The sequence below is a fragment of the Mesoplodon bidens genome, assembly GCF_964165515.1.
Source record: "Mesoplodon bidens genome assembly, chromosome: 13".
Taxonomy (NCBI): domain Eukaryota; kingdom Metazoa; phylum Chordata; class Mammalia; order Artiodactyla; family Ziphiidae; genus Mesoplodon; species Mesoplodon bidens.
Window position 1 is genome coordinate 49,687,891 of NC_138169.1, and position 22,235 is coordinate 49,710,125.

Here is a 22,235-nt window from a genome sequence, read left to right on the forward strand (position 1 = left end):
CGGGTGGGAGGGAAACGCAAGAGGGAGGTGTTATGGGGATATATGTATATGTATAGCTGATTCACTTTGTTATACAGCAGAAACTAACACAACATTGTAAAGCAATTATACTCCAATAAAGATGTTAAAAAAATAATTGAATTGAAAAATACACTAGAAGTGTTCAGCAACAGACTTCATGAAGCAGAGCAAAGGATCAGAGAGCTCAGAGACAGGGCAATGGAATTCAAACAGAGCAGCAAAAAGAAAAGGAAGTTTTAAGTGAAGACAGTTTAAAGACTTATAGGAAACATCAAGCAGACCAACATTCACATTATAGGGCTCCTGGAAGGACAAAAGAGAGAGAAAAGGGCACAAAATTTATCTGAAGAAATAGTGGCCAAAAACTTCCCTAATCTGGGGAAGGAAACACATTGAGACCCAGGAAGCCCATTGAGTTCTAAATAAAATAAACCCAAAGAGATTTATACCAGGACACATTATAATTAAAATGTCAAAAGTTAAAGATAAAGAGAGAATCTTAAAAGCAGCAAGAGAAAAACAATTAAAAAAAAAAACTTGTTATGTACAAGGGAACCCCCATAAGACTATCAGCATACTTTTCAGTGAAAATTTAACTTGAAAGGTTAAAGAGTCTTCTTCAAGCTGAAAAAAAGTTTGCTAATTGGTAATAAGAAAACATATTAAAGTGTAGCTCTCACTGGTAAAGGTAAATATATGGGAAAGCTGGTGGATTAATCATGTAAAAAGCTGATATGAAGATTAAAAGAAAAAAGTAATAAAAAAACTATAAAAGAACTATAATTAGTTAAGGGATACTCAAAATAAAAAGTTATAAAATGTGATATAAAATACATAAAGCAAGGCAGAGGGAGTGAAAATATAGTTTTAGAATGTGTCTAAATTTAAGTTATTATCAACATAAAATAGACTGTTATAAACATAGGTTGTTATATGTAGGCCTCATGGCAAACACAAAGCAAAAAATCTATAGTAGATACACAAAAGATAATGTGAAAGGACTCTAAGTATCACACTAAAGAGAGTCATCAAACCCCAAAGAGAGCAAGAGAAAAGAAAGAAGCAGAGAAACTATAAAACAGCCAGAAAACAATGAACAAAATGGCAATAAGTACATACCTATCAATAATTACTTTAAATGAAAATGGACAATATTATCCAATCAAAAGACACTGAGTGGCTGAATGGATAAAAAACAAGACCCATCTATATGCTGTCTATAAGGGACTTACTTCAGATATAAAGACACACACAGACTGAAAGCGAAGGGATGGAAAAAGATGTTCCATGCAAATGGAAACCTGAAGAAAGCTGGATAGCTATACTTATATGAAACAAAATAGACTTTAAAACAAAGACTGTAATAAAAGACAAAGAAGGGTGTTAAATAATGATAAAAGTGTCAATCCAACAAGATGACATAACATTTATAAATAATTATGCATCCTACATGGGAGCACCTAAATATATATAGCAAATATTAACAGACCTAAAGGGAGAGATAGACAGCAATACAATAATTGTAGGGGACTTTAATATCCCACTTACATTAATGGATAGATCATCTAGGCAGAAAATCAATGAGAAACATCAGCCTTACATGACACATTAGATCAGACTGACTTAATAGCAAAACAATCCATCCAAAAGTAGCAGAGTACACATTCTTCTCAAGTATACATGGAACATTCTCCAGGATGGATCATATAGCAGGCCATAAAACAAGTCTTAATAGATTTTAAAAGACTGAAATCATATCAAGCATCTTCTCCAACCACAATGTTAAGAAACTAGAAGAAAACTGGAAAATCACAAATACGTGGAGATTAAACAACATGCTACTGAAAAATCAATGGGTCAATAAAGAAAGCAAAGAAGAAATCAAAAAATACTTGAGACCAACAAAAATGGAATCACATCATGCCAAAATTTATGGGATACATCAAAAATAGTTCTAAGAGGGAAGTTCATAGTGAAACGTGCCTACCTCAAGAAGTAAGAAAAATCTCAAATAAACAATCTAACCTTACTCCTCAAGGAACTAGAAAAAGAACAAACAAAAGCCAAAGTTAGTAGAAGGAAGGAAAAACAAAATCAGAGTGGAAATAAGTGAAATAGAAATTAAAAAGACAAAAGAAAAGATCAATGAAACTTAGAGCTGGTTCTTTGAAAAGATAAACAAAATTGATAAACCTTTAACTAGACTCACCAAGAAAAAAAGAGCGTCAAATAATTAAAATCAGAAATGAAGGAGGAGACATTATGATTGATAACCACAGAAATACAAAGGATCATAAGAGACTGCTATGAACAATTATATGCCAAACAATTGGATAACTACAAGAAATGGATAAATTCCTAAAAACATACCATCTTCCAAGACTGAACCATGAACAAATAGAAATTATGAAAAGACCAATTACTAGTAAGAAGATTGAATCAGTAATCAAAAACATCCCCAAAAACAGAAGTCCAGGACCAGATGGTTTCACAGGTGAAGCCAAACATTTAAAAGAATTGATATCAATTTTTCCCAAACTCTTCCAAAATACTGAAGAGGCGATAATGCTTCCAAACTAATTTTACAAGGCCAGGATTACCCTGATACCAAATCCAGACAAGGAAACCACAAAAAAAGAAATTTACATGCCAATATCCATGATGAACACAGATGTAAAATCCTAAACAAAATATTAGCAAACAGAATGCAATGACACATTAAAAAATTATATGCTATGATCCAGTGGGATTTATTCCAGGGATGCACTGGTGGTTCAACATCAGCAAAGCAATCAATGTGAAACAGCACATGAACAAAATGAAGGACAAAAATTATATGATCACCTCAATAGATGCAGAAAGAAGCATTTGACAAAGTTCAATATCCATTTAAGATAAAACACTCAACAAAGTGAATGAAACTAGACTATAACGACACACAAAAATCAATTCAAAATTGTTTAAAGACTTGAATGTAAGACCTGAAACCATAAAACTCCTAGAAGAAAACATAGGTGTTAAGATTTTTTTCATCGGTCTTGGCAACGAATTTTTGGATCTGACCCCAAAGATAAGCGAAAGTAAACAAATGGGACTACACCAAACTAAACACATCTGCACAGCAAAGGAAACATCAACAAAATGAAAAGACAGGAAGAAATGAATGGGAAAAAATACTTTCAAATCATATATCAAATACAGGGTTAATATCCAAAATATATAAAGAACTCATACAACTCAATAGCAAAAAAATGCTAATAGTAAATTTTTATAAAAATATGATTAAGGGCTTCCCTGGTGGCACAGTGGTTGAGAGTCCGCCTGCCGATGCAGGGGACACGGGTTCATGCCCCGGTCCGGGAAGATCCCACATGCCGCAGAGCGGCTGGGCCCGTGAGCCATGGCCGCTGAGCCTGCGTGTCCGGAGCCTGTGCTCCGCAACGGGAGAAGCCATAACAGTGAGAGGCCCACGTACGGCAAAAAAAAGAAAAAAAAATATGATTAAAAAATGGGCAGAGGGCCTGAATATACATTTTTCCAAAGAAGACATACAGATGGCCAACAGACACATGAAAATATGCTCAATATCACTAATCATCAAGATGCAAATCAAAACCACAATGAGATACAACCTCATACTGGTTATAATGGCTATTATCAAAAAACAAGAAATAGCAAATGTTGGTGAGGATGTGGAGAAAAGTGAAGCCTTCTGCACTGCTGGTGGGAATGTAATTTGGTGCAGCCACTATGGAAAACAGTATGGATGTCCCTCAAAAAATTAAAAATAGAACTACCACGTGATCCAGTAATTCTACTTCTGGGTATTTATCTAAAGAAAATTAAAACACTAATTTGAAAAGATATATGCAACCCCATGTTTACTGTAGCACGAAAGTAATTCCCCAACATATGAACCTTCAAGTTGTGAACTTTCAAAGATGCAAACGTGCGTTCGCATGTCCAGTCACATAAGTTAGTTCACGTTTCTGGTATACATTATCACACACATGCATCCTCTACAAGTGGTTGTGCTTTTGTGTACTTTTACTGTACAGTACTGTATAGAGTACAGTAGAACAGTATCTTTATTTCAAGCCCAGGATGTCTGGAAGCAAGCGTAAAGCAGCAGTGATGTAGCTGGTACTGCTAAGAAGTACCAAGGGATAACAATGGAAACAAAAGTGAAAATAATTGAGAGAGTGGAGCGAGGGGAAAAGATGATAGACATTGCTCGTTCTTATAACAAGAATAGTTCAACCATCAGCACTATTCTAAAGAAAAAGGACAAGATCATGGAACATGTGAAGTCTGCTGTGCCAATGATGTCAACAATAATATCAAAGAAGTATGGAAAAGTGATGGAGGAGATGGAGAAACTTCTCAGTGTGTGGATGCAGGATCAGCATCAGGGTTGAGTCCTGCTCAGCTTAATGCCGATTCAAGAGAAAGCTAAAAGCCTTTATGAAGCCTTGAAGAAGAAACACGGTGAAGAATCAGAGGGCGCATCTTTTAATGCCAGCCATGGCTGGTTTCATCAGTTCAAGGCTAGAGCCAAACTTCACAACATAAAAGTAAGTGGCAAGTGCAGATATGGTAGCTGCCTGGGAATTTTCTGAAATGCTTTGAGAAATATTGATGAAGGCACGTATTTACCTGAGCAGGTTTTTAATGTGGATGAGACAGGACTGTACTGGTAGAGGATGCCAGACCGAAGTTACATAAGTAAGGAGGAGAAGTTGATGCCAGGCTATAAAGCAACAAAGGATAGGCTAACTCTTGTTTGGTGGCAATGCTTCTGGCGATATGAAGCTGAAGCCTCTCTTAGTTTATCATTCAGAGAACTCAAGAGCCCTTAAAACATAGCCAAAGGCTCTCTCCCTGTTGTGTGGAAGAGTAACCCTAAAGCCTGGGTTACCCAGGCCATTTTTCAGGCCTGGTTTTTCCACTTTATCCCAGAGGTAGAGAAATATTGCTTGGAGAAGGACATCCTATTCAACATTATTTTGCTGCTTGACAATGCTCTGGGCTGCCCCCCATTCATGGACGACCTTCATCCCAATGTCAAAGTAGTACATCTGCCACTGAATACTACATCGCTCATCCAACCTATGGACCAGAAATTTATAGCAAATTTCAAGAAATATTATTTACATCACACTTTTCATCAGGCAGTAGAGGCAAGTGACAAATCAAGAACAACCTTGTGACGATTTTGGAAGGACTATAACATCTACAAGGTCATAAAAAACATTGACTTTGCTTGGAGTGAGGTTACGGCCAACACCATGAATGGGGTTTGGAAGAACCTTTGCCCACAGTTTGTTCACAATTTTAGTGGATTTCAGAATGTGGACGAGGAGCCCAAAGAGGTCTTCAGCAACTTAGTGACCCTCAGTGAGAAGCTGGAGCTAGATTTGCAAGAGGACGACTTCATTGAACTCCTTTCTGTACAATATGAGGAGCTTACTAATGAAGACCTGATGGAATTGGAGGCCCAGAGAAAGGACGAAGAGATACAAGAGGAAGAAGAAGTAACTGAAGAATCATAGAGATTCACGACATAGGAAATGATAAGGGGATTTTCTTTATTTAAGGAGGTACTGTTGGTTTTTGAGGCACAGGACACAAACATAGAATGCGGTACATGAAGGTTGCAGCAGCCGTTCAGAATGCAATCCAGTGGTACCGTGTCACCTATGATGAGAAAAAAAGAGATACTACCTAGACATCACTGGATCGTTTTTTCAAGAGAGTAGACAGAATTGAAACCAGCAAGGAACCAGAACCTGTGCCATCAACGTCAGGTGTGAGTGAAATTGCAGCTTGCCCTCCGTCTCCTATTGCTGATGATCCTTCAGCTCCACCACCTCCCACCTCCTCTCTCTCCTCCAGTCAGTAACTCTTCTTGCCTGTTCACTCGATGCCAGCCCCTGTATGCCAGCTATTGTACTGTACTACTGTACTTTGCAAGGTACTATACTATAAGGTTAAAAATGTTTTCTTTATTTTTTGTGTTTGTTTTTTATGTATTATTTATGTAAAAATTACTATAAACCTATTACAGTACAGTACTATATAGCTGATTGTTACTTGGGTACCTAGGCTAACTATGTTGGACTTACAAACAAGTTGGACTTAAGAACATGCTCTTGGAATGGAACTTGTTCATATGTAGGGGACTTACTTACTATATTTACAGTAGCCAAGATATGGAAACAACATATATGTCCATCGAATGAAAGGATAAAGAAGACATATATATGTAAATGTATACATATATGTATATGTGTACATATATGTATACACACACACAATGGAATACTACTCAGCCATAAAAAGAATGGAATCTTGCCATTTTCAACAACATGTATGAACTTTGAAGACATTATGTCAAGTAAAATATGTCAAAGAAGGACAAATATTGTGTGATTTCATTGATATGTGGAATCTTTTAGATTTTAAAGTAAAACAAACAAGTGAAAACAAAGCAAAACAAAAACCAAGTTCATAGGTACAAAGAACAAGTTGGTAGTTGTCAGGGAGTAGGGGATTGGGCAAAGTGGGTGAAGGGGGTGAAAAGGTACAAATTTCCAGTAAATAAGCAATAGGGATGTAATGTACAGCATGGTGACTATAATTTATAATACTGTATTGCATATTTTAAAGTTGTTAAGATTAAATCTTAAAAATTCTCCCCCCAAAAAATTAAAATTAAAAAATAAAAACATAATTCTGAGAAGAGGCTCCTAGGCTATACCAGACTTTACAAAAGGGTCCATGGTAGGAAACAGTTAAGACCCACTCTCACATAGAGAGACACAGTATCTAGACTCTGCTCAGAACTCTATGGTAGTAGAGACCAAAATAGAGAAGCCACAATATGAATAATTGAGAAACACCCATAAAGATAGGAACAGATATATCAAGTGATTATAAAATCTCCAAACAGATCTGAAAGACAAGACCAGGAGGACAGAGGCTAAAACACTGTCAGCATTCTTGGGTGGGTTTTAGGTGGTATCCCTTGTAGGCAACAACTCCATTCTTCCGGGGCTGAAGCCAAAAAATCAGAATCTTTGTGATTGCCCCTCTTCTCTCCACACCACATTGGCCACACTGGAAATCTATTATCAAATCCCAGCTGCCCTATCTTCAAAATACATCTAGATTCTGCTCATCTTACCCAATTCCACCATTGCTACCTGGATCCATGCCACCATCATCTCTCACTCAGATAATTAAATAGACTCTTAACAGCTCTTGCTATTTCAGGCAAGGCCTGAAACAATCATGAAGTTTTAGAAGCACATGGCCAAGGCACAGGACTAAAAATACCTCTTGCAAAAGTCTGGAGAAGTCCTCTTATAACACATCCCTTGGGTTCAAAGGAGAACTGGAAAGTAAAGGGTTCTGAATGTGATGTATTAAAACATATACCTCAAAATAACCTTCTGCCTGGGGCTGCCAGCATCGCAAGTTTTTAAAATTGCAATAAATCACCACGTCTCAAATGCCACTCATGATGAGAGATGACAAAATGCATAGGTAAATTTTCATTCCCTGAATAGGATGAATCTCTCATACAGGGAGAGTGCTCCCAGGTGTTGGTTTGCCAGACATCATCTCCAGACGTCTGGCTCAAGACTGGCTGGGAATCTGGAGAAGCAGAAATCAAATTTTCCTTGCCTACCCTCCTTACTTCAGATCCCACTCTTATCTCTCTTGGCCAACATTAAGTAAAGCGTTCTGGCAACATAGATTTGCCTGGGACTACTTCATTAGGCATCGGCAATGGGTTTCATTTTTAAACATCATGAGTGAGAGTCACTGGTGTGATAATTATGTGCAGCCTGGGAAGTCTTTAACAATGAGGCACATCAGAGCCCAGAAGGAGCTGGACCCATTCCAGTGAACCTCAGCCCCAGGGGCAGCAGCTGAAGCCTTCTGGACATAATTTGGGATGGGAATAGAGGAGGGATGAGGTTTCAGTCTTGAATACAGAGTGGACCTCGAATCTTTCAAAAGATCACACTCTTTAAGGCATATTTCTGAATCTTCTGATACAAAATATTCACCCAACAGCCTTCCCCCGGGGAACTCCATAAAGTTCCAGAAGTAGCCTCAGGAAGGTGGGAATCGGACTTCCCAGTGGGATACTGATCAGCTTCCAAAGGAGGACAGACACACCTCTGGGTAACCAGGGGCTTAATGATGAAGTCCAACAGGCTAAGAAACCAAAAAGCTAAGCAGTGTTACTGGAGAATGTTGTGGTTTCATAAGGAAGGATTATTGCTAAATACTGCTCATCTCTTGCCTTATACCCTAGCCTTTCCCACAAAATTGAAATAAATTACCTGACAGTGAATGTGAGAGAAGAACTAGGTATTCAAACCCATTTTCTTTCTTCCCTTCAGCATAGAAGCACAGAATGGAGTCTTCCTGTACACCATAAATTTTACCAGAGCAGTATTGTCAGTGGGTAAGGAAGGCTAGAAGGCATGTTTTGGCTTTATCAGTAATTAAAGGGCTATTTGATTCCCACCTGCTAGACTCAATTTTTATTTGGTTCAAAACTCAGGTAGCAAAACAAAGCTCTTATGTTACTGGACCCCCTCAAACCCTATGTTTTAGCTGTTTGATAAAAGTTCCTTTCAACAATCCAAGAAAGAAATATGTGTCCTAAGGAAAGTTGATCTGCGTAAAGAACTGTGATGGCTGAGAAAGAAAAATCCTCTTCATTGCATAGTAGACAGAAACTTTAGGGAGTAAAACATGAGGTGGTCTTTGAAGAGAGGAAGAATTTACATATGAGGAATTGGAAAAAAAAAAAACACACAAGCAGGAGGATCCAAGCACTTGAACAAAAGCCTGAAGGCATGGATTCTGCAGTGTACCATAAATATGGAGCAGAAAACAGTTAAGTTTGACTAACACACACAGCAGGCTCTTGAAAACCGGCTCAGCCTGAGGACAATTGAATTTTGCTCAGTGAAAAATAAGGAACGACTACGGACACATCAACAGTCCCAAATGCAGTTGGAATTTATATTTTGATATCTGTGAAATGTCAAACAAAATCCTTATGAGAGTGTATTTATTGGACATACACAGAAAGTTGGAATAACATAAATAAAAATAACATGACTCCCGTTTAAAGATGTTGAAATTCATAAAACTCTTTGTTATTTTAACATAGTATGATCAATTTCTTTTTTTTTTAAGATTTAATTTAATTTTCTTTTTTTGGCTGCATTGGGTCTTCGTTGCATGCAGGCTTTCTCTAGTTGTGGTGAGCGGGGGCTATGTTTCGTTGCAGTGCATGGGCTTCTCCTTGTCGTGGCTTCTCTTGTTGTGGAGCATGGGCTCTAGGCACACGGGCTTCAGTAGTTGTGGCACACAGGCTCAGTAGTTGTGGTGCACGGGCTTAGTTGCTTGTGGGATCTTCCCAGAGCAGGGCTTGAACCCATGTCCCCTGCATTGGCAGGCAGATTCTTATCCACTGTGCCACCAGGGATGTCCCAGTATGATCAATTTCATACAATTGAATATTATGCAGTCATTAAGATGATGCTTTTGAAAAGTAATGACAGAAGAAAATGCTGAAGTTGTGTTAAATATTAAAAGGAGGAGTCAAAATATTAGAGTGAAATCTCAGTTTTTGAAAGAAAAAGAAAAAACGTGTGAATGTGTATATAAATGTAAAAATTGAACATGGCAAACTATAAAAAGCATTATTTCTGGGGTTAAAATTATGATACATTTCTTTTATTGTGTTCAAATTCCCCACAGATTCGTAATACTGTAAAGGTCTTTGTAATACGCTTCAAGGCACAGAGTACTACTAGTTTAAGAACCATTTATAAATCTGATTTTGTATGTCAAATTGATTCCATTCTTACTACTGTATATTTATAGCAATTCCTGTAGTTATATATTGGTGATAGTAGGAGAAAAATAATGGCTTACATGTATTTATATAGTGTTTTATAATTTATATACATTTTCAGATGGCATACGATGGCTCCTGGCCCACTGTGTATATTTGGTTCCATGCTAATAACAACTACGTGCTTAAAGAAATTGTATTTCAGAGAAAAGTTTGTGTTTCCTATAAAGACCTCCTCTTATATAACTGTGAAACTTGGAATTTCCCAGATACCATGGCCCATTCTTTAATGGGTTATATCAGTGTAAGTTAAGAATCCTGTTAAAATCAAATTATCTCTAAGTCTTAGAACGTAACATTGAGGAATATGGTGGGACAAGCAAAGCTTTGGAGATAGAGGCATAGAGATTAAATATGAATCTAGATATTAATAACCTTTGATAGCTATATGAATTGGGGGAACTTCTCTGAGCTTTATTTTTCTCATTTATAAAGTGTGGAGAATAATTCCTATCATATAGGATTTGTGTGAAGATTGAATTAAGTAACGTAAGCAAAACATTTAGTACAATTTACTAGGAGCTCAAAAAAAACCCACTTCGGGGTTTCCCTGGTGGTGCAGTGGTTAAGAATCCACCTGCCAATGCAGGGGACATGGGTTCGAGCCCTGGTCTGGGAAGATCCCATATGCAACTAAGCCCGTGTGCCACAACTACTGAAGCCCGCGCGCCTAGAGCCCGTGCTCCACAACAAGAGAAGCCACAGCAATGAGAAGCCCGCGCACCGCAACAAAGAGTAGCCCCCACTCTCAGGGACTAGAGAAAACCCGCGTGCAGTAGCGAAGACCCAATGCAGCCAAAAATTAAAAATAAATGAATAAATAAATAAATTTATTTTTAAAAATTTCTATTTCCTTCTACTGAGAGTAGAGGCTGATTTAGAAAACCTGTAACTGTAACCTGTAACATATGTAATGCAAACATATGTATCCTTTACTCAGTGGTTAAAAGAAACATTCAAAATCTGTGAACTCAATCATTAAAACAACAAGGTAATAATATAAATACAATCTTTTTTTTTCATTGAAGGAGCCAAATTGGTTATAACCTTTGGAATTTCCATATGCATATTTTAAACCAATATTGATGATATATAGTCATACAAAAAGTATTGTGCCATTTTAGATGTACTAAATAGTCTTTCTATCTCTAATTAAGGGGGAAAGATTTTATTTATGCCCAAACACCCTAATGCTAAATGGTGATTAAATGATGCCAAACACTGAACTGAAAAATGTAAAATTCAAATATTCAGATGTTTACAAATATCCATAGTAGTCTTTAGTGTTAAACACCCAGATGCTTGAGAGATTTTCTTTTCTTTTTTCTTATTTTGTCTGAAATTTTGGTCACACACCAATAAAATTGAGTTTAATCATGATCCATTTTCATTAATAGTGTTCTAACATGCTATTTTCTGGTTTAAAAGAAAATGCAACACAATTTTTTTTTGAAAAATAGTGAGTATGGATAGAAGATTCTTGGTTGATAGATGTAGCTTTACTCTTAGCACTTTGAACCTGCCACCTAACTTCCTTTTTTTTTTCTAATGAATCAAAGTTTTATTTAGTTTTTTTAAACATTTATTAGAGTATAATTGCTTTACAACGGTGTGTCAGTTTTTGCTTTATAACAGAGTGAATCAGTTATACATATACATATGTCCCCATATCCCTTCCCTCTTGCATCTCCCTCCCTCCCACCCTCCCTATCCCACCCCTCTAGGTGGTCACAAAGCACAGAGCTGATCTCCCTGTGCTATGCGGCTGCTTCCCACTAGCTATCTATTTTACGTTTGGTAGTGTATATATTTCCATGTCACTCTCTCACTTTGTCCCAGCTTACCCTTCCCCCTCCCCGTATGCTCAAGTCCACTCTCTAGTAGGTCTGCATCTTTATTCCCATCTTGCCCCTAAGTTCTTCTGGCCATTTTCTTTTTTTCTTTTTTCTCTTTTTTTCTTTTTTCTCTTTTTTTTTTTTAGATTCCATATATATGTGTTAGCATACTGTATTTGTTTTTCTATTTCTGACTTCCTTCGGACCTCTGTTGTTTCTGATGAGAAAACAGCTGTTGAACTTATGAGAGTTTCCTTATACATGATGAGTTGTTTTTCTCGTACTGCTTTCAAGATTTTCTCTGTATCTTTGACTTTTAACACTTTGACTTCACTGTGATAATATCCAAACCCAATGACTGGTTTCTTTAATATCTGCATCCAGTTCACTGATTGTTTTAGGGTGAGGGTTCTGCCATTCTGGAAATCCTGCCTTCCACGATATGGCCTCTTGTGAAGAAAAAACAAACCACAGGCTGTAGCATGTCAAGTACGGATCACGTCATAGAGTTTGAATTGAGTGTTCTTCATGCTATGATGTGTGATCTCATTAAGCTTTGCTTTATTTCAGTTGATGTTAATAGCTCCTATTCTTGAATTTTTTTCCTGAAAGGTCTATCCAGACTCTAGTATTGGCATTACTTCTCTCTTTCTTTTATCAGGATTGTAATCGCTATGGCTCCCTCAGTGGCTTCTGCCTACCTCAGAGAGTTTGGAGCAGTTCCCAACCACACTGCTGGTCTTCAAAACTCAGCTTCACTGTATAAAAACAGTGTGGCCTTTGTAAGTGTATTGGCCTCTCTAAAACTAAATTTCTTCATCTGAAAAGTGGGATCATACTGGTAACCACAAGAATTATTGTGAGGTTTAAATGAGGTAAAGTGCTTAGACCAATGTCTTGCACACAGAAGGTATCAGTAAGTGTAAGCCCTTAGTAGATCAGGCTTGGATACTGAGATGAACAAGAAAATGATACCTCATTCATTTGGTGGGGGCAGGCTTATTTCCCATAAAAATAAACGATTTAATCACAGAAGCACAAATGCTTAAAACATACCAATTTCTACATACAATTATATATGATGAGAAAAAGGTAAAACTAAAAATCAATGCCTTAAATAGTCAAGATGGTGGATTGAATTGGTTTTAGAATTATTACATAAAATGTTGTTGTTTTTTAATCTTCTTTCACCTTGAAATATCTTGAGTTTATACGCAAGTTTGTCCTCCATCTGTTACCCGCTTATTCTCAACTGGTGTTAATTAAACAAATCTTATCTGTTCTCAGCATATATCAGAAGAAGAAATTACTTCTGATTTCTTCAAGAAAAGCTTTACCTAGCCTTCCCAGGTCTGAACCCCTACCATGCCCTCTTTATTGCCACCTCCCTGATATAATCATACAATTTATTTGTTGGATCAACTGGGCACATGAATTACTCAAACATATGCCTAAAGAATGCACTTACACAATCTGAGTAATCACTTCAAATTAATGTTAGGTTCATATTTCTCTTTATACACTTGAAGTTCTAACTCTAATAATATAATCAACAGCATACATCTCTCTGTTGGGAACCCATTAGGACTGCTAAAATGTGACTTTTGTTCATTATTCTTAAGTATAGTAAAATCTTGTTGCCTCTCTCTAGCAATAAAAAGAATAACATATAATGTTTGAAAATTTCTTGCAAAAACTCTGTCTAGAAATTATGCTTCCTTGTTCATTTAATGTTTTTATGAAAAAATAAAGAAGAATATGACTTAGGGTCTGAGAGGTCTCAGTAAATTTTATCCTTTAACCTTCCTCCCAAATTCTGAACCAACTATGTGAGAAGAAGAGTAGTAAGGCAGGTGGGAAAATAAAAGTGTTTCTTTTAGTTTTGATAGAACTGATATGGAGAATGTGATTTATGTCTGTGGACAAGACAGACATAAGACCCATTTGAGCTTCCAAATACTAAATCTGAGTATTGGACCAAAGTTGGTATAGCCCTGGAAAACTGAAGGCTTCCTCATAGAGGGACCTACTTGGGAAAACTCAGGGAGGGGTGGACCAGAAATAAGACCTGGCTAGAAAATGGAATTGGACCTGATTCTCACCTACTTCCTAAAACTAACCCAGATTCCTGCAAGTAAGACGCCTATGTCCAGACCAGTTGAATCAACACAGTAACTGATTCCTGACCTAGGCCTCTATGTCATGGCCACCAATATCCCTCACAATCAAAGATCTTTTTCCTTACCTAACTCATCTCCCTGCCTTTTGCTAGTGCCCTGTTTCTTTCTTGAAGATCTTAGCCTTTTTCAAAATGAAACTTATATACCATATTTAAACACATAGATGATAATAGTAAACATTTTTTTATAGTTTACCATGTGCCAGACACTTTTCTAGGCATTTCCCATACATTAATACAGTTAATCCACAGGGGGAAAAAAAACCCTGGGCTGTAGATACTAATATTATCCTTATTTTACAGATGAGGAAACTGAGGTACAGAATGGATAAGGACTTGCACTAGGTTACACAGCTAGTAAGTATGGGGCTTGGATCAAACCATAAATCAGCCTAAATTCTTAACAATCATCCTCTATTGCCTCTCCAGAGAAAGACTGATAGACAGAAACAGACAGCCAATAGATGCTGGATACAAAGATATCAATTTCTTCAGAGCATTAAATCACAGTCCATATATTTTTTGTCATTTAAATTGTAGATAAATTATGGCATTGACAAGAATTCTGAAATAAATTGTGAAATACATAGACATAGATAATAAAAATGATCGGGAAGGGGTTGCTTATGACTTGATTGTGGTGGGAGTGGATCTTTCCAGGAAAAGGCACTCATATCTTTTCTTTGATTTCATTTTCTGACTTAATAGACTATTTCTCATTTTTATGTTTCTACAGAACAAAACCTTGATTTATGTTTTATAATTTATGTAGCTGTTTTCATGTAGGTTTAACAGTAATCAATTTTTAAAAAATTTCCAGCCATGGGAAGGAAGAGTTTGGAAGGCCCAGAAGAAGTTTTTGGTGTTAAGTGTGTCTTCTGTTTATGTATTTCCTCCCATTCTATGCTTCTGCTTATGAACCTATAATATCTTGGTACTTATATATAAATTTTAATAGCATAGTTAGGGGACAGCTTAACCTTATGTACACAGTACTCTTTATTTCATTGGTTCTTTCCTATCTAAAAGTTTGCTACAATTCAGCAGAAAAGTGTGTGAGGGCAGTCAGGAAGAAATTTCTTGACTATTCAGTGTAACAAATGTAAGAAAAAAGTTACATTTTTAGTTAAACCCTTTGACTTCATTCTGTGAGATTTTTATTCCACTCACCAGTAATCTGCAAAAAATTACACTTACTTTCCCAACTTTTCTAGTTTTATGGAGATTAGGCCAATTTTTATCTTCTTTTAAATGATCCTTGAGGAATGCAATCATAAACAGCTTTGAAAAGTTGGTATACTTTTAGACCATTTATTAGAAACTAACATTAAACCTAGTTATTAATTTTTTGAAAGTTACTATAGCTAATTACTCTCATTTGAGTCTTAGGAGTTTCTGAATTGTGTCTTATAGGAATTGATGAACTTAATTGTCTCCTAAAAGCTCCCACAGGCACTATACACCTTTTATGAAAAATAAATAAAACACAGAGAACTAATAATTTACCATCTCTCTGTCTAGGAAAATATGAGCATGAAAAGTGTTTTCCCTCTAGTGTAGGAGAATTTTTCATAAGAATATTCTGTTAATAGGAAGCAGTTAGTTTTTTAAATTAGATCACATCCACCTCAGTAGTTCAGGTTTTCCCCACATACTAACAATTCAACTTAGATCTTTCTGGACAAAAGCAGAAATAGTACACTTGTGACTAAATAAAATTAGTCTTGAGAAGTGGTTATGTCTTCTCAGTCACTAAATACAGAATTCAGTACTTACCTATCTGCTTTGGGGTCAAAACGGAAATAAACCTTCTGGATCCACACAAGCTTTAGATAAATGAAGATGGATACAAGACTAAAGGTTGCTCTGGCCATTTGTGAAAAAGGTGTTCCTACCCAAGCTGTAAACAAATAGAAATTCATTAATAGATAGCTTGAAAAAGACAAATTGCCTAGAATTTACGGGACAGTAATTTCTTTCCTTGAAGTCATGATAATGAATCTAGATTATCCAACATTTTTAGTTTACCCTCAGTCCTCAGAAATTGGAACAATGATTATAGGCTCCAGTGAAAAATAGTTCCCATCTTCTTTCTTTGATTCTCTTACACGCTAGGAAATGGGATTCTCTTCGTGCTTACCTTTGCTGAGTATAGGATTTTAAAGATGAATGTGCCACATGTTAACATTATTTCTAAAACTTATTCCCTAATCCATCATTATTAAGTTCTAGAGTAAGAAATTAAATAGATAAGCAGTTTTCAACTTAAAAGAACATTATGCCCCAAAACATTGTCCTTTGATTTTGCTTTATTTAAAAATTTAAATATATTTTCTCATAGAAGTAATATTATAAATAGTCACCCACTTCCCAATTAAAACCATAAAAGCTTACTCCATCAGGTAGCCAACCAATAAATATATAGATTTATAGTATCAGTAATATAGGTTAAGTTCACCATCTTATATTACATTCCTTTTTTTTTTAACCTACTAGTATAGTGCAGGACTTCTTTTAAATAAATACCCATAAGAAACTCACATCTGTACAAGAGAAGATACATATGTGGGTGTTATCGCTGGCATTGTTTGTAATACCAAAAACTTGGAAACCACACAAGTGTCTATTGATAAGTGAAAGGAACAAGTTATATATATATATATACTAGATATAGGTGAATGGAACTACATATATACATAGTTATAAATTGAAATATTTATACAATGGAATACTATACAAACTTTAAAGTAAATGAAATGTTTCCATGTACCAACATGAATAAATCTTAGGACTTACTTAAGAGGAAAAAAGTAGGTTGCATAATAACACATGTAATATAAATAACGTTTAATATATGATTTATATAATGTTTGGAACCACTTGAAATGGTATATATTGTTGATTAATATGTGTATATGTAATAAAAATATATGAGCACGATGGTAAGAATGCACACCCACTTGATGGTAGGGGTCAACTCTAGAAAAGAATGGAGGCTAACAAGTTTTAGATTAGAGGAGACAGTATCCCAAATAGACTTGCAATATTCTCTGTTTTTAAAACCTTTCAGGCAGTCCATGAGGTCAAAATTATTTTCCTAATAATTCTAAAATGTTAGTCTTTTTTCATTGTGTTGACATTTGCACAGGTGGTACAAAAACAATGGTGAGTAAAACGGCTGACAGCTTACCACGATTCAAGGCAGTGGAACCAAACTGTATCCCCTGTACTCACAGATCTGCATGCACAGTAAAAGTGCCAAATTCAATTTAAAATGCCATTTAAGAAAAAAATTTAATTTTATTACATCTCAAATCTTGAGTAGATGTACTTTTCATATTATGTGTGACAAAATGGAAAATTCAGAGAAAACACTTCTGCTGCATTCCAGAATATGATGGCTGTCTTGAGGGAAATCTCGTATGATTATTTCAGTTACAAGTTGAACTAACTGAACTTTTATGGAATACCCTGTTTACTTGTAAGCAGTATTATCAGTTACACTGTACTCAGACTAAAGTATTTAGCAGACATTTTTTTGAACATAAAGGTGAGAGCCTCTCATTTTCAGAAAAGCAACAGATCATATTTGTTACTAATGATAAAATTTTGCTTTCAAGAGAAAATTCAAATTTTGGAAAACTTATCTGCCACCATAAGTTTTTCAGCTTTTCAATACTTAACAAATTTTCTAAGGTACATAGTGATATAACAAATGTGATTTATGAAATAGTATAACAAAATGTGTCAAAACTCCAATGAACAATGCATGACGTTACAAAATGTTGCATGGGCAAAACATTCATACAAAGTGTGAAACTAACCAATGCGGTTTAATGGATAGCAGATTAAGGAAACTTCCTTAACATTATGTCAGATAACACATTGCAACTAACCTCTAAGGTACGACCAATTATCAATTTTTAGAAGAATATTACTATGATCTGAAAGGCTATTAAAACATTGCTTCCTCCTCCAAACATTTACAATATACTAAAAACAAAACAACAGATAGCAAACAGATTGAATGCAGATATGAGAAGCTAGCTGCATTCTATTAAGCCAAACATTAAAGAGATTTGCCAACATGTAAAACAATGCTGCTCTTCTAATTTTTTTCTTGTTTTGGAAACTACAAAAAAAAAATAGTCTACAGACTATAGATACTACAAGAATTTTTTAAATAAGAAAAAGAGGAAAGAAAAAACTGTCCACAATCCCATCATCCATGTATAATCACAGGCAACACCTCAATATATTTCTTTTCAGACAGTAGGCATAATCTACTTGTGTCATTTGTCCATTTTCTTTGGGAAGTTTCTTTTCAATGTATATGAATTCTTTATATGTAGAAGATATTATCCCCCTTTCTGTCATACTTAGCATAAACATTTTCCCTCAAGTCAGGGTATTTCAAAAGCCCATTGTTTAAAGTATCCAATGACTAACACACATGGTAATTGAATTTCAGTATTTAAATGGCTCTAAAACAATAGTGTGCTACAGTCAGTTTTGAAGTTTGAAGCAAGGTCAGTTTAGGAATGACATATTTTCAAGCTATTTTTATTTACACCAAAGCTAATTCAATTTTATCTATAGTGCATTATTCCCACTCAGATTCCAATATACTTTTCTGATGGGAAGGAAAAGAATGGAGTTAGTAGCCTTGATGATAATTGAATATTACCTTGACTATTGTCCAAATAAGTGGTGTCTTTCTGGAAATATCATTTGTCAGGGAACTTATGGCAGAAATATAGCTGAGAATTGCTGCTTTAACTAACAGAACTGGCTAGTGGAAGGTCTGCAGGATACACAGTGAGCCTTTATCTTACTTTATGGTTATCACATAATTGCCTGTCTTCTCTGCTAGATTACAAGCTCTATGAGAACAGGTTTCACCTGTCTTGCTCATCCCTGTATCCCAGCACATAATTGTTGAATACATGGATGAACGAATAATGAGAATAAAACAATCACGTAGTATGTTCCACTATGTGCTTCCTTAATAGTTAAAACAAGAGCAGTAGAAATTGATATTTTTGTTTGCCCATGAATGACTTTGGTCATGGAACTTTGCCATGACTGTTTGAATGAATCAAATATTACCAAAACAATTTTCCAAACCCTTGAAAATAATTTTACTTACTTATTTATTTATTCTATTTGCTTCTTTCCTCCTAATTTGGAATACACATTGAATAGAAAAATTTTTTAAATCTCCTGAGAAATCTTGATCTACATGGTGGATTGTTTTCTTCCTTGTAACACAAATAAATAAGTGCTCAGTTTTGTCAAATTAGCAGCAAATACTGAGTTCTGATTTAAAGCTAATTACACATACATCCTTCAGGTAAAGACCCATTACAAGTAAAGACCCTGGTAGATGCACAATAGTTACACTGCTTCATTTATCTAGTTCCAATGGAATGTCTTGACCAGGGATTCTGACCACTGTCTGAACTTGTCTATAACATGTTATTTCCGTCTCTGGTTTTCTTTATAAAATGACAATTGCCTTTCCCCTTCTTTTACCCTTTCTTACATTAATTAGCCCAGTAGATGCAACTAAAGATGGAGGTACAGGATATCAGGCCATCCCACTCAGATGAGCCACACTGTGGAACAGTCACCATGGTTACCATGTTTGGACCCCCTTGAGCTGCTCCAGGACTGCAGTTTCATCCATTCTCCCTGAACTGTTAAGTTTCAATTTTGTCAAACTCAGAAGACACTGCTTAGAAAACCAGACTGCCAGTTTATTAATTTGATAGAGAATACACATCAATACTTTTGCCCATGAGCCAAGGCATAGTTTTTCCTATAAACAAGACATTTTGGAAGTTAATTAGAAAAACCTTTCCGGTGAGCATAAAAGGACAGATTATTAGGTGTTCTTGACAAATATTTCCTTCAAGTTGTAGAGAAGTCTATCACTACCCTAACGCAGAGAAACCCTCTTTAGAGACAGAGTGCTCAAGCCTGCCAAATTGACTCCTTTCTCTCTCCTCCTAGAAGGATGCTGTGTGTGCATATACATTCTGCTGTTTGCTTCTTTTTAGTAGACATGAAAAATGCAACCATATGTAATAAAGCATAAATCAGTGCACATTTTTAGTAGATTACAGCTACATGTATTTACATGTATTTTGTACATGTGTATAAGTAGTCAATAAATGTTAGCTGCAATCATTGTACTTCTGCGTATCAATGTCTATCATGGACCTAAGGTAACTGTCTATTACAATCTTTATATAAACCAGAAATTTCCAAGGTAGAGATCAGGGTCAAATAATCTACTTAATAAGCTATATTTCTTACCAAAGTACCATTATTAAGCAATGCATTATCATGTATATATAGAAAATGTATACAATGCTTTACTTCTAAGTTTTATCAATATTTTTGTATCATCTTTATGTCAGTCATGTTTTAAAGTTCAATTTCAGGGATGAAATTATGTTTATAAATCATTTGAAGAATGTCTATTAAATTTTGACCCTCCGTTCTATAATGATGATGACTAACATTAGCAATTCATCTTCTAGGATTGTGATTTTATACTAAGTAGGCTAGGAATGAAAATCACATTTTGTACACTTTACATCACATGTAAAATATTATAATAACAATTTAAATTAATTCAGTAGGCATCCTAAAACCGTGTCTAAAACACTGACTTGGCTGTCATTTGTTCAAATACTTGCATTCACTTTAAAGCCAATTCTGATAATCACCTAGTTAATTCTATTATATAAAATTTCTCATGAGTACAGCTAAATATCTCCAATCCTAGGAGATTGTATGGTAACCAATGCTAAAACAGTTAGAAATAACTTGGTTGCCTCCCTGGCATCCATTCCTTCTATTCCCCACCAACAGTAATCTGATTTTCCTTGGAGAGTTCACTCCTCCCAAATCCTTAACCATGTGGCTGGGACGGGATTGACCCCCCTCGTCCAGCTTTTGAATTAAGCCCTCTAATTGATTCAAGAATGGAAAATTTTCTCATTGTGGACCAATAGAGAGAAAAAAGTTCCATGGCATGTGCGCAAGCTATGATAATTGATCTCATGCCTTAAAGGTGTGAGGCTTGCCTTAGACACTTTGTGACCAGAAGGGGAGCCACCATACAGCTTTACCCACCTGAGAATAAAGATGACAGGATTGGAGGCAGAGCAGAAAGGCAAAGAGAAGCCAGATCTTGGCAATGTTGTTTAAACAGCTAGCTGGATCAGTCGTGACCCAGAGCTGGCTGTACCGCTGGACTTTTAAGATAAAATCAGTGTATAATTCTTTTGTTCACTTGTTTGTTTTAGCTGTTTGAATTTTATTTTCCACTGCATGTAACTAAAAAATTTCCAACTGACATAGAAACTAACATAGAAACTGACTTCAGAATTATATGGAGTTATATATGTATTTAAGAGCTATCACAGTAGATAAATTCATTTTTGCATTTAAAAAATAGTTGAGTATTTATTCCAGGCAATGTAGTAGTGCTGAGGATTCAGGGGTAAACAAAACATGCATGGTCGCTCTCCTATGAATGTCCTGCTTCATTCTAGCAGGCAAGAAAGACATTTAAAACTAATTACACATTGACTCATTCACTTTAATTTTGCAAGGGCTTTGAGGAAGTGGAATAGAATTGCATGGAGGCTCATCACAGAAGGTTAGACCTAGTCTGGGGTCTTCAGTTCCTTAGGGTTGCCATAAAAAATAACCACAAACTGGGGGGCTTGAAACAATAGGAAGCTATTCTCTCATATTCTGGAGGCTAGAAGTTTGAAATCAAGATGTTGGCAGGACCCTCTTCTTTAGAGCCTTCCTTTGGGAAGAATCTCTGCCTCTTCTTGGCTGCTGGCGGTTGCTGACAACCTTTGGCATTCCTTGGCTTGCGGCTCCATCACTCCCTTCTCTGCGTCCATTGTCATATAGGCTTCTTCCCTGTGTCTCTGTGTCTCCAAATCTCTCTGTTCTTAGGGGATTAGGACGTCCACAGATCTTTTTGGAGCACACAATTCAATTCACAATGGGGGGCCTAGGAAAAATTTCTCTAAGATCACCTCAAGCTGACATCTAAGGATGTGGAGGGAACAATAGGGACATGTATTCCTGGTATATGTTGCATTTGCTGCTGGTCCATTATTTCTGCCATGGCCCATCATTGCACTATATTACCTTTCGGTCATCCATCTGCACAACTCTGCTGACACTTTATGGGAGAGAAATTGTAGAAAGGCAACTC